This window comes from Rhipicephalus microplus, unplaced genomic scaffold (genome assembly GCF_043290135.1).
Source record: "Rhipicephalus microplus isolate Deutch F79 unplaced genomic scaffold, USDA_Rmic scaffold_66, whole genome shotgun sequence".
Classification (NCBI taxonomy): domain Eukaryota; kingdom Metazoa; phylum Arthropoda; class Arachnida; order Ixodida; family Ixodidae; genus Rhipicephalus; species Rhipicephalus microplus.
Window position 1 is genome coordinate 1146770 of NW_027464639.1, and position 13278 is coordinate 1160047.

General features: G+C 43.8%; 1 protein-coding gene across 9 annotated transcripts in view; it reads right to left on the reverse strand.

Moving 5' to 3' along the window:
- Window positions 1-13278, reverse strand: part of LOC142790041 (uncharacterized) — a 467642-nt gene that overhangs the window by 12283 nt on the left and 442081 nt on the right. For all 9 annotated transcript variants that reach the window (XM_075885074.1, XM_075885070.1, XM_075885072.1 and 6 more), the window contains one exon: window positions 1-13278. This exon is cut by the window's left edge and continues 12283 nt beyond it; it is cut by the window's right edge and continues 24973 nt beyond it. The gene's annotated coding sequence lies outside the window, so the exon portion shown is untranslated.

Consider the following 13278-nt stretch of genomic DNA (forward strand, 5'->3'; position numbering starts at 1 on the left):
CTTGCCAACCCACCGGTCGACAACTTCTGTCATGCTTCCAGTCTTAAAAGACCCTGACATGCACTCAAGCAGCTAAGGTTCCAAATTCAACCAATGGCTGTGCCTGTACGAATGCGGCAGTGCTAGTTACAGATGGGACCCCAGCCTCACGTTCGCGAATGTCATTTTTTACCTCGATGGAACTCCTGGTGTTTGGTTTGACATCCATGAGCATGACATTACAAGCTTGGATGGCTTAAAAGATTATATATGTGAGCTTTTTCGAAATCACTTTGACCATCGAGGAGCGGCAAAGAATGAAGTGTCAACTTGGGTGCAAACTTCCTCAGAGTTGTACATCAGCTACATTCAGCATGTCATAGTACTCTGCCACAAAGTTGTGCACATCCTCAAGAGTATTGTCGACAATGTGTTCAACTTGTTCGAGTTTAGTTTAATTTCTTCTGTTGATTCTGTATTTCAAGGAAGCCACTGACCGCAACAAGCTAAAAGCAGGCACATCTTGCATCAGTTTCAGCGTCTTCCGAATACTGAGGCAATCTCGTCTTGCCTCTACATGTATTGTCCACGAAATTCCAGCAATAATTTAAGATGACTTGTTCGGCATGCGCTTGAGGCTGCCGCTCCTGCTACAGTTCCCTGAGCCCTTTCCCTTGGCCTAGCAGTTGTACGACAGATCACCAACATGAATATCTGCTCAATTTCGAGGCATTGTCGTACCAACTACCAGCCTCTATTCACGACTACACGCTCGTCTCAGTCTGGCTCATCAACATTGCACAATCCATTCGCATGGTGAATACATGAAAAGCCCATATTCTCCACTTGTCCCCGTACTGGGCACATTTGTCGCCACTGCAAAAGTCGCTGGGGCACTACTGCACAAACATTACCGTGTTCCATTAATGTCCGTTCTGCTTATTGCCACGCAACCAGCCCAAATCACTTATCCCACCAGGAACCTGCGAGTGATTCCTACTACTCTCCCTCTCCGTCACCCCAACGTCGTCAATCCCGTTCTCCTCAGCCCCACAGACCACCTTCCCACGATGTCCTGCTATAAAAAACAATGTTGTAGCCCCAGTAGATGGCACTGCATCAATTGGACTGACCGATAATACTCTATTGACCGAACAGACCAAATGGAACGTTATTGATGTAAAAGTCGACAGTGTGCGTGCCACTGCTCTTGACACTGGGGCTCCATTTTCTGTTATGACCATTGATTTTCCTCACAAGATCAAGAAGGTACTCAAGCCTGCAATAACAAAGCTCGTTGAAGTTGTCGACGGCAGAACAGCATCTGTCACTGGAATGTGATTCATTCATGTAAGCATCACTTATCGCCATACAGTTGCCTTCTTTGCCATCCTTGAAAAATGCTTCGATGACGAAAACCTGAGCATCGACTTCCTGTGCACACATTCTGCCCTCATTGACTGTTAGGTTAGTACGCTTCCTCTCCATCTGCCCATAACAGACCTTGCTGAACCACGACCGAGTCGCCTCTGCACTGTCAGATTTACTCGCCTTCAAACCCAAACACTCACCTGCCTCGAGTTTGTATCGATACCTCAAGTTGCTGTTGGCGACTATGTACTGATGCCTATCAATGATGTCCTCATGAGCAATAGTATTACATTACCACACACCATTATTTCTATCGCAGCAAACTTCATGTGGCTTCCAGTTGTCAACTTTAGCTAGACATTCTGAGTGATGCCACAAGGCATCTCTTTGGCACTGCTTTTCACCTCGGACGACATCGCAATAGATGCTTTCACAGTGGACACTCCTTCCAACCAGTATGCTCAATGCCAATCTAATACTCGCCCAGACAAAGCAATTAGGTCCGTGATTGCTTTCAATTTCACACTGCAGCAAGCTGATCAGCTCCACCAGGCTCTTCTGTCCTACTTCAACATTTTCGATTGCAGTGGTGGTGTGATCCACCACATAAACATTGATCCCTCTATTCACAGGCGCCTATATTGGATGTCGGCAGCTGAGCGTTAAATTACTCAGTGCGGTTGACAAAATGCTTGGCTAAGACATCATTGAGCCATCCTGTAGTCCTTCGGCATACCTTGCTGTGCTAGTCCACAAGAAAAGCAGCACATAACATTTCTTTGTCGATTATGACACCTAAACAAAGTTGACAAAAATGTGTACCTTCTCACATGACAGGATGATACCCTTGATTGCCTTCATGAGGCTTGCTATTTTTTTCTCCAAAGACATCCATTCCGGGGGCTGGCAGATTGAAGTAGATGAGCTGGATCATAAAAAGACTGCACTCATCACCTCCAATGACCTATACCAGTCCAAGGTCATGGTTTGCAGTTTTTGTAACACTCCTGCCAGCTCTGAACGAATGAAGGACTCCCTGCACAGAGGCTTTATATGGCCTACCTATTTGCGACACTTGGACAATTTTTCACCAACATTTGAAACTCGTATAGAGTGCCTGTCAGCCGTCTTAGACATTTTTCGTTGCACTGACCTGCAGCTGAACTTATCAAAACATCACTTTGACCACCACCAAATCTTAGTCCTTGGCTATTTAGTAGACACGGTGGACAACCAGACCCGGCAAAAATCAGCTCAGTCAGAAACTTCTGTGTGCCACAATCTGGGAAGAATGTACGCAGCTTTACATACTTCCACCGCTTCGTGCACATACTTCCACCGCTTCGTGAAAAAATTTGCGGACATAGTGAGCTTCCTATGCTGCTCCTCAAAGTTTCGTTTCCATGACACCTCAAATTGGCCTCTGCGTTCACGACTCTCATTGCACTTCTTACTACTCCTTCGATTTTGGCTTTCTTTGACCATGTTGTCCCGACTGAGATCCGTACGCATGCAAGTGGCCATGGCGTCGGCGCAGTGCTAATTCAATGACAGTGTGGCCACAACTGTATTATCGCATATCCCCACCTTCTCCTATCCACCCCTGAACGCAATAACTCCATCACAGAGCAGTTTGTGTGTTGACTCAACTGTCAACACACTAAGCGCAGCATTGAAAACTGAGGTTAAAAAAAGCTAAGCACACTTCTTTCGCCACCACTTAAGGCAATTTCCTCAAGGAGGCACCGGGAAAATTTTGGAGGTTTTTGGGCGAAAGCAAAACCAGTGGTATATCTTTAATGGTCAACGGTACTCCAGTCTCAGAGGCTAAAAGGAGGCACCGGGAAAATTTTGGAGGTTTTTGGGCGAAAGCAAAACCAGTGGTATATCTTTAATGGTCAACGGTACTCCAGTCTCAGAGGCTAAAGTAGTAGCTGATGAGTTTAACAGATATTTCCACTCTGTGTATACCTAGAAAGATATTAATGTTGTTACTGAGCCTGAAGGCTTCATTTCCTCTATGCAGGATCTTGTTGTGCACCGTGAAGGTATTCTTAACTTGCTTCTTGAGCTCGATGCTAAAAAAGCTGGTGGTCCTGATAACATCCCTACAGTCTTCTTGCGGCGTTACGCAGAGTGGATCTCGCATTACTTGTTGATCATTTATAACATGTCCCTAGCACAGTGCTCGCTCTCGTTAGATTGGAAAGGTGCCCGCATCATTCCCATAAACAAGTCATTCGATTGCTTGCGTGTGTCTAATTACCGCCCAATATCTTTGACCTCAACAAGCTGCAAAATGCTCGAACATAATCTGCCGACATTTGACCACATTTTTAGAAGAAAATTGTTTGCTATCAGACGCCCAGCATGGGTTTCGGCGTGGTTTGTCAACAATGACACAGTTTCTTACTGTATGCCACGATTTTTCACTTGCGATAAACAACAAAGATCAGATAGATGCCGTATTTTCGAACTACACAAAGGCGTTCGATGAAGTGCCCCATAATAACTTATTACATAATCTATATGCATTTGGAATAAGTAGAAAACTGATTGATTTCATTCGGGCTTAGTTGCAAGACAGGTATCAGTACGTCCAGGTTGATAAGTACTGCTCGGTGACCCTTCAGGTAACATCAGGGGTACCACAAGGGTCAGTTCTGAGCCCAATTTTATTCTATATTTATATAAATGATATTATAAGTATTATACCCAGTGATGTAAAGATCAAGCTTTTTGCAGACGACTGCTTTCTATAGACTACGGTTAAATCTGCAGCTGACCAAATCTCACTCCACAAAGCCCTCACTGAAGTTTCAGGCTGGTGCGAAAAATGGAATATGTTCCTAAATGCTGACAAATGCTTAGTTTTACGTATATGCAGGAACAAAACCATTCTAAACCATTCTTATTGTATAGAGAGTATTACACTTAAGTAAACACCGGCTGTTAACCCTTTACTGCCGGTTGTCGCGAATTCGCGACATACCGAAAAAGGCCGACCAAGCAACTTACCACACGCGTACTGCCTTCAGCGCCGGCTGTCGCGTCTTCGCGGCGAACGTAGCTTTCAGTACGAGACATCTAGCGCCATCTCACGTAAGGTATTCCAAGCTAGGACCCAGTGTTGTGTACGAGTTGGCGGTGAGCGCGAAGCACGTGCAACAGCTCTCATTTCTTCGTTGTTTTCTGCTGGAGTGACGTAAGTTCAATCTACTATAAATTTTTTTCGGTGTGCACGCATCCAAGAAATTGAATATGACATGTTACATCGTTTTGAAGTACATCTTTTGTTGCACAATCCTTGCTTTCGTGGTATGTCGCGAATTCGCGACATCCGGCGTTTGCGCAAGTGGTGACTGACGGTATGATAATTTAGTTTTTAATTTCTTGGCAGGAGATGGACTCCCGCTCGTTTTATGGGATAAGGGGGCTTCATACGCGCTTGCCACCTGAAGACAAAAGTGATGACAGCTGTCTCAGTGACAGCGAAGACGATGATATTGTTCCCTATCATCATACACAAGCTCGAGTGTCTTCATCTAGCAGTGAGGATGAAGACGAAGATGCGGTAGATGAACCAAGTGCCTCTCGAAAGCGTGCGGTGCGATGGAAAAAAACCGGTTGTCAAGAACAGCGAGAAGTACCACCCTGGGAAAGCGCTCTTCCTGAGGCTGACACTGTACGAGCTCCTATCGAATATTTCAAGGACTTTTTTGATGACAACTTCATGGATCACATCATTGAGCAGAGAAATGTGTTTGCGACGCAGAAAAATCCTAACAAAGGACTTGCTCTGTTTCGTGATGAGCTAGATCAATTTCTCGGCACCGTCACATTCATGTCGATCTGTCGACTCCCAAGAAGTCGGCTATACTGGGCGGCCGAGTCTAGGGTCCCCACGGTGGCCGACACGATATCACGTGATCGCTGGGAGGCGATCGAAGCAATTGATTGATTGATTTGTGGGGTTTAACGTCCCAAAACCACCATATGATTATGAGAGACGCCGTAGTGGAGGGCTCCGAAAATTTTGACCACCTGGGGTTCTTTAACGTGCACCCAAATCTGAGCACACGGGCCTACAACATTTCCGCCTCCATCGAAAATGCAGCCGCCGCAGCCGGGATTTGAACCCACGCCCTGCGGGTCAGCAGCCGAGTACCTTAGCCACTAGACCACCGCGGCGGGGCGGTATTCGAAATTTGAGGTCTGCGTTTGGTCAAACACAATTACCACTTTCTCAAGGCGTCGCATGCTTTATCATGTTGCTGCCTGCTGCGTTGTCTGTGTTGCGGTTGTGCTGTACACTACTCTATTAGCTCTTTACTACGTACTGTAGTATTGAGGAGAAATTGATAGATTGATTGATTGACATCTGGGTTTAACGTCCCAAAACCATCATATGATTATGAGAGAAGCTGTAGTGAAGGGCTCCGGAAATTTAGACCACCTGGGATTCTTCAACGTGCACCTAAATCTGAGCACACGGGCCTACAACATTTCCGCCTCCATCAGAAATGCAGCCTCCGCAGCCGGGATTTAATCCCACAACCTGCGGGTCAGAGCCGAGTACCTTAGCCACAAGACCACGGAAGCGGAGCTATATTGAGGAGAGAGACATCAAACACAATTACACACGGTCTGCATATAGCATGATGCAGCCTCGTGGGGTCCAGAGTCACCAAGTCTTGATACTCAACGCCAGTAAGCCACAATTAATGAAAATTGCATTTTCAGGCATTGTGCACAGACTTATATCTGTTCACTTATAGTATTCAAGACATAAAGCATGCTCTAATGTGAACAAGGATTGTTAACGAGTGGTCTCAGAATGTCTATAAGCAATGACAAATGCTATGATTAAGTGAACAAGAGGTGGTAAATGAGTGGTCTCAGAATGTCCATCCCCAATGAAAGATGCCCACCCTGAACATATAAAAAAGCAACATTAAAAAATTTCGGACAACACAAAAAAATTTAGATTGGCAAGGATTGGAAGCCAACTTACAAATTCTCCTAATGAGACCAGTTGCTGACAGCAGCATCAAAGCCACTACACTTTTTTATATACGTAGCGACAACTCTTTCCTCTCCAGTCTCCCCCTGACGTGCAGCCGCCATTTACCCCACTTTTATTTCTAAACACACACGAATTACACCGGCAAGTATATTTAAACTGATTAGCCATGCAACTTTCAGTGCATTTCTCTCACCAATAATCTGTCATTAGTGAGTAGGGAACGCATCTCCAGCTGTTTTACCAGGTGCTACAAAAGTATTAGGAAGAACGTGCTTATCAAAAACTATCATTATCTGGAGAGGTTTGGCTTTGTTCCTTCAATGATTGTCCCTAAGAAACAAAGAAAACTAGAAAAATTAGGTGCTATAAATGGAGCTAAAAGGTGTTCAAGTAAAACATTATTCCTGGCTTTTGAAGCCCTTGAAAGTGGAATTTTAAAATTTAAGGACTTTCAAGGATCCATGTGAACCATGCAGCGGGATTCCTTCAAAGCTACTAATGCAATTACAGGACAACATCGCAAAATCTGAAAAAGCAGCAATTCAAGAGCTTTGAATAGTCCCAACAATAACCATCTCCCCAGCAGACAAACTCAATCATGATAATCAATCGAAAATCTCATGAAAACAAGGCAGGAATTCTTCTGGATAACCTCGAATACTTTAAGCTCGCAAAAGACCCCCCTACCCGGAATAAACGATAACTAAACAAGTTATCTGGCATTTTTTAGGAACCATCTGGAGTCAAGAGCACTATTTGCACTTCATATACATACTATATGGCTCTTTGTTGAGATTTTATGGCCTTCATAAGAGCCACAAACCAGGGTTAACACTACGCCAATTCTTGACTTCATAACATCCCCACTCCACACGTGCTGTCCAAACACCTGCACCGGACTCTGTCCCTACTGGCATGGAAGACAGCTACTCATATTCCACAGTAACGAGAGTCTCTCATCTTTTGATGACAATTTACTGTTCGTAAGTGTGCCCATGCCCCTCTCTGCTGCGCAAGCTGCACCAATGAAAGATGAACTCTGAAGAACCGACTTCAGCACGGTGAAGCAGCACCACTGAATAGAGTTTTACCTCAATGTTACATATTTTTCCTATGGAGGCAAATTGATAATATCAGGGGTTTAACGCCCCAAAACCACCATATGATTACAAGAGACGCCGTAGCAGAGGGCTCACGTAGTTTTGACTACCTGGGGTTCTTTAACGTGCACCCAAAACTGAGCACACGGTCCTGCAGAATTTTCGCCTCAATCAGAAATGCAGCTGCAACAGCCAGGGATCGATCCCGCCACCTGCAGGTCAGCAGCCAAGAACCTTAGCCACTAGACCACTGTGGCAGGGCCCTTTGGTCTAGTGGCTAAGGAACCACCTACCATCTGCCCCTTTTTCACATTCGCAAATGATTTCTTAAATTTGTTCTCCGTTTTTTCCTTGTCACAATTAGTAAACCAACCTACCAGAACGACTGCATCAGTAGCTAACACACTAGACCTTGTGCTTTCGTCCCACTCCGATTTTGTTTCGAACATTACCCATCTGCCAGGTTTAAGCGATCATACTCTGCTATCATTCAACATCAACGCATCCTGTCCCAAGCGTGTAAAAACGGTTAAAACAATTTATGACTATGATAAAGCCGATTTTGTCTCCATTAATAATGAACTTTGCACATTTCTTGATAGTTTCCTCTCCACGTTTGATAGTCGCAGTGTTCAAACTAACTGGGACGTTTTTGTAGATAAGGTGAAACAACTAACAAATAAACACATTTCTGTTCGCACTATCACATCCAACCAAAATGCATCATGGTTCAATATACAGATTAAGCGTCTCCTAAACAAAAAGCATCGTATTTGCAAGGCCGCGAAAAAATCCTCCTGCATCTTTCGATGGGACGATTACAAAAAAGCCTCCCAAGAGTACACCACCACACTAAAAAATGCGAAATATTGCTATTTTAACACCACGCTTCCGAATATGTTACTAACTGATCCTCAGAAATTTTGGCGCGTTATTAACCCCAAAGATAGCGAAATGTTAACCTTGATTGACAGCGCTGGAAACACCATTCCCCCCCATTTGTGTGCAGAAGTGCTTAATGATGCTTTTTCCAGAAATTTCTCAGCAACTACAGACGCCCCTGTTCCAACCACCCCCCATTGTGACTACCCACCCATTCCTCCTATTATTATTGACTACGTTGGTGTTGAAAGTATAATCAAGTCCTTAAAGCCTTCCTCGTCTCCTGGGTGTGATACGATCAGTCCTAAATTTTTGAAAAACACCAGCTCTTATTGTTCAATCATACTAACGAAGATATTTGAACAATCGCTTCATGAAAGCTGTCTCCCCGTTGACTTTAAGATTGGAAAGATAACTGCACTATTTAAAACTGATAACAAACATTCACCGTCTAACTACCGGGCTATCTCGCTAACCAGCATACCTTGTAAAATACTAGAACACATATTATATTCCAAACTGGCAGGTTTTCTCGAATCTAACTCGTTTTTTTCCAAGTGTCAACACGGTTTCAGAAAAAACTATTCATGCGAGACTCAACTTGCATCTTTCACCCATGAATTAAACATCATTCTTGATCATTCATCCATCGCTGATTGCATTTTTTTAGACTTTTTTAAAGCTTTCGATAAAGTATGTCACAAGTTGTTACTTCACAAACTACAAAACCTTAATCTTGATCCGAAACTTGTTTTGGCTTGAATGTTTCCTTTCTAACCGCGCTCAGTTTGTTTTAGCTAACGATAACGCCTCACCCCGAACGAACGTCTCTTCTAAAGTCCCTCAAGGATCTGTCGTGGCTCCCCTGCTCTTTGTTATTTACATTAACGACTTATCTTTATCTGTAACTTCTCACATTCACTTGTTTGCCGATGACTGCGTCCTCTTTCGTGAAATATCTAATGACAATGACCTATTAACCCTTCAATCCGATCTTAACGCTATTTCTGTGTGGTGTAAAACATGGGTAATGGAACTCAACACTAACAAATGCAAGTTCCTTTGCATATCTAGAATTAACCGTATATTGCCCACTTACTATCTGAACGATGCTCCACTGGCACTTACAAATATCTCAGAATACATATTACTACCGACCTCACTTGGTCCGTGCATACCACGTACGTAATTAATAATGCTAATCGCATGCTCGGCTACGTACGTCGAAATTTCTCACAGGCTCCTTTAACACTAAAATTAACTCTCTACAAGACGCTTATCCGCTCTAAACTGCAGTATGCTGCATCGGTTTGGGATCCTAACAAAGAAAATCTAATACACTCACTTGAAATGGTTCAAAATAACTCTGTTCGTTTTATAATCTCCAACTACAACCGGACTGCCAGCATAAGCACTATGAAATCCAGCCTTGGATTACCTTCCTTATCATCTCGTAGGAAAATCCTTCGCCTCTGTCTTTTCCATAAGCTTTTCTATCACAGCCAGCTACGAAACGAACTCATTCTGCCTCCTCGGTACATTTCAGCTCGCATAAATCATGTCCATAAAGTCGGCTTGCTGTCCTGCAGAACTAACTCCTTTTCCCAGTCATTTATACCACGTACATCACAGGAATGGAACCACCTACCCGCACTGACGGCAACAATCTCGGACCACCAACTTTTTAGAACTGCTTTAGCTAACATTGTATAACGTGTAACACTGAAATACATTGCATTTTCTTGGTTTTGTTGTGTTTATACCTTTTTCGTTTTTTTTTTGCTCTGTTTTATATTATGTTTGTAACTATTGTGACCAACTCCCCTCTCTAATGCCTCTGGCCCTGAGGGTGCCTAAATAAATAAATAAATAAATAAAAGAATTGCGATATGTAGGGTTGTGTGAATATTAGAGAATTTCGAATTATTGCAACAGTATTCAAATTCGCCTTGATTCAAATTTAGATATTAAAAGTTTCCGAGTATTTTAAATTAACGAATAGGTGTGTATTAGTTTGCATGTAACTCTCCTGATAAAGGTGGTTTCAGTGCAGTGCAGTGCTGATCTATGAAGCCATATTTTCAGGGAAAATCTGCACTACCACAAAGGCCTACTTTGAGGAACATGTTACCCTCTCATCGATTGATAATTTTTAAAGTTTAAACAATAGTTATACACGCTTATATGCTGCAAGTATAGTCTACTTTAAAACAGAACATAATTTGCAGTATACCACTAACATTCTACTGAAAGTTAAATTCTACTATCATTCAAAGTTGCTTCCATTTTCTTAGATTCAAAATAATCAAATTTGCACATTTAAATATAATATTGTGCAGATTAGTGGGCTCATCAACTAGCTCACTTTTCTTGATATGTGAATACACCCGTCAAGTTTGATTCACAATTCTAGAAAACTTCCTATCCACTTCGAACTTAAAATTTACTATTCCCAAAACTAATCATATATTATACAAAAGCTGCGACATAGACTGTTCTTCATTGTCAAACTGGTTACATTCAGCAAGTGGATTGTAATAAACTTCCGCATTTACTAAATGATTACAACAACAGATTATTATTCGCAATGTACGGTATATTTGTCCGACTTGTACAGTTTCTTATTATGTTAATCTCTTTGTTTAAAATTGCTTGTCTTAAATTGAACTGTACACTTAAAATATAACTAACGCAATACCATAGTAGCGATGGAGTGTCAGTTGAATCATGCTGATGTGAACAGGATGTAGATAAGAGTGGGACGTTCTGTAGAGGGTAAAAAACAATGGATGCATATTTCAGTGTTTTTCATTCAAATTCACGCTTTGCTTAAAACGTCTATGTGTTAACAGCGTTCAGAACATGCTTGTACGACAACTACTGACTGACTGCGCAGGGGAAAAGCTTCCCTCAAGCCTTTTTTAAGTAATTTCTCTCTTTGCCTCTGATCACATGTCCTGTGATGAATCAATTAAGTTCTTTACACTTGTTGCCACTCCCACTTACATTGGCAAGATCAAAAAGTCTAGAAAGAACACCATAATACAGAAACAATGTACGTACCTTCAATACAGTATAAAACACTCTCACAGGACTCAGCAAGTAGCTGGACCATTGCATGAACTTCGAGAAAGCTTGGGCCATGGAAATGAAAGGCAGCCGCACCAAAGGAATACTTGGAATCGTCACATATACAAGTAACACTGGAAAACACTGACGAATCCACAAAGTTCCTGCCAAACATCATGCACACAACATTCAAAATAAGGAAGAGGGCAGCGTGTTGACAAGAGCAGTGGGGTGTATAGCAGTGGAAAAGATCACAGCTGCTTAAACAGTGCAAACTTCGCAGCCAACAGATCAGCCACCTCGAGAGGCTGAAAGCACTTCGAAAAGTTGGGAAAGTTCTCTTTGTAAGTTTGCCGACATGTTATAACCCGCTATGTTATGAACGTAATATTTTACTTAGATGGCACCCCACGTGTCTAGTTCGACGCCCATGAGACCAAGCTCACCAGCTGGGATACCTTCAAGGAAAGACTACGTGACATCTTTGGGGACCCGTCCGATCGCCAAATAGAACTGCGAAAAGAACTCGCCACTCGTGTGCAGTCCTCAACCGAGTCGTATGTCTCGTACATACAGGACGTGCTCGCGTTGTGCCGAAAAGTGGACGGGCAAATGACAGAGAGTGACAAGGTGGGCCACATACTCAAGGGCATCGCAAACGACGCTTTCAACTTGCTCTCCTACACCAACGTCACGACCGCAGATATGATTATCAAGGAATGCCACCGCGTTCTGCCTCAATTAACGTGGCTACCAACCACGGCTGTTACATCAACCTGCACCGATCTCGGTGCCGCACCACCCATGCAGGACAGCATGACACGTATAGTTCGACGGGAGCTTGAGGCGTCAAGTTCGGCACCATTTCCTCCTCATCCGCTCGACCATGGTACCGCACAAACGCCTCTGGCAGCCTCCGTTATTCAAGCTGTCGTGAGGCAGCAAATTGCAAAGCTCTGTTTTCCTGTGGCCTGCTCTGTCTCCCGACCCATCTCCAGACCAATGACAATAAATGCACCACGCCATGACTCACATTTCTTCCCCAATCACTAAATCCGATGGAATAAAAAACTGCAGATGACAAACCGATCTGCTTCCGCTGCCACTGAGTTTGCCATATCTCCCGCTACTGCAGCAGCACTTGGACTTCCTCAAACTAGAGTCAATTTTCCTTTTCTCACTCATACGAGGATTCCCGTCGGTATTCGTCCAGTCATGCGTACCCTTCTTCCGACGTCTCTAACACCCGCTCTACCGCTCGTTCGCCGTCACCTCAACGCCGCCGATCCCCATCGCCACAACCACGTCGCTACCCGTCGACGGTCAACTAGGGATCCTCTCGGACGGAAAACTAGACCATGCAGCTCCGGGAGGTAGTGCTGCATCAATTGCGACTGATCCAAATTCCCCGTTGACGCTCCCCACTAATACAAACTTGATTGAGGTGCATGTGGAGTGTATTTTTTTGACGGCGTTAGTTGATACCGGAGCTCAAGTGTCCATAATGAGTGCTCACCTGTGTCGCCTACTCAAAAAAGTCCTCATGTTTGCAGCGACTAAAGCCCTCCGTGTAGCTGATGGTAGAACTGTAACCATCACTGGAATGTGTACTGCTCGTGTTAGCATTGCCGGCTGCCATGTCCCCGTTTTATTTACGGTGCTTGAAAATTGCCCTCACGACCTAATCTACGGCATGGACTTCCTATCGACGCATTCTGCCCTGATCGATTGTGCCGCGGGTACTCGAACTTCCTCTTCTCGCGGATTATCACCCTGAACTTCCGAACAGCCTGTGCACCATTGACTTCTTGTGAATACCACCTAAAGCTCTCACATTCGTTGAGTCGGGAA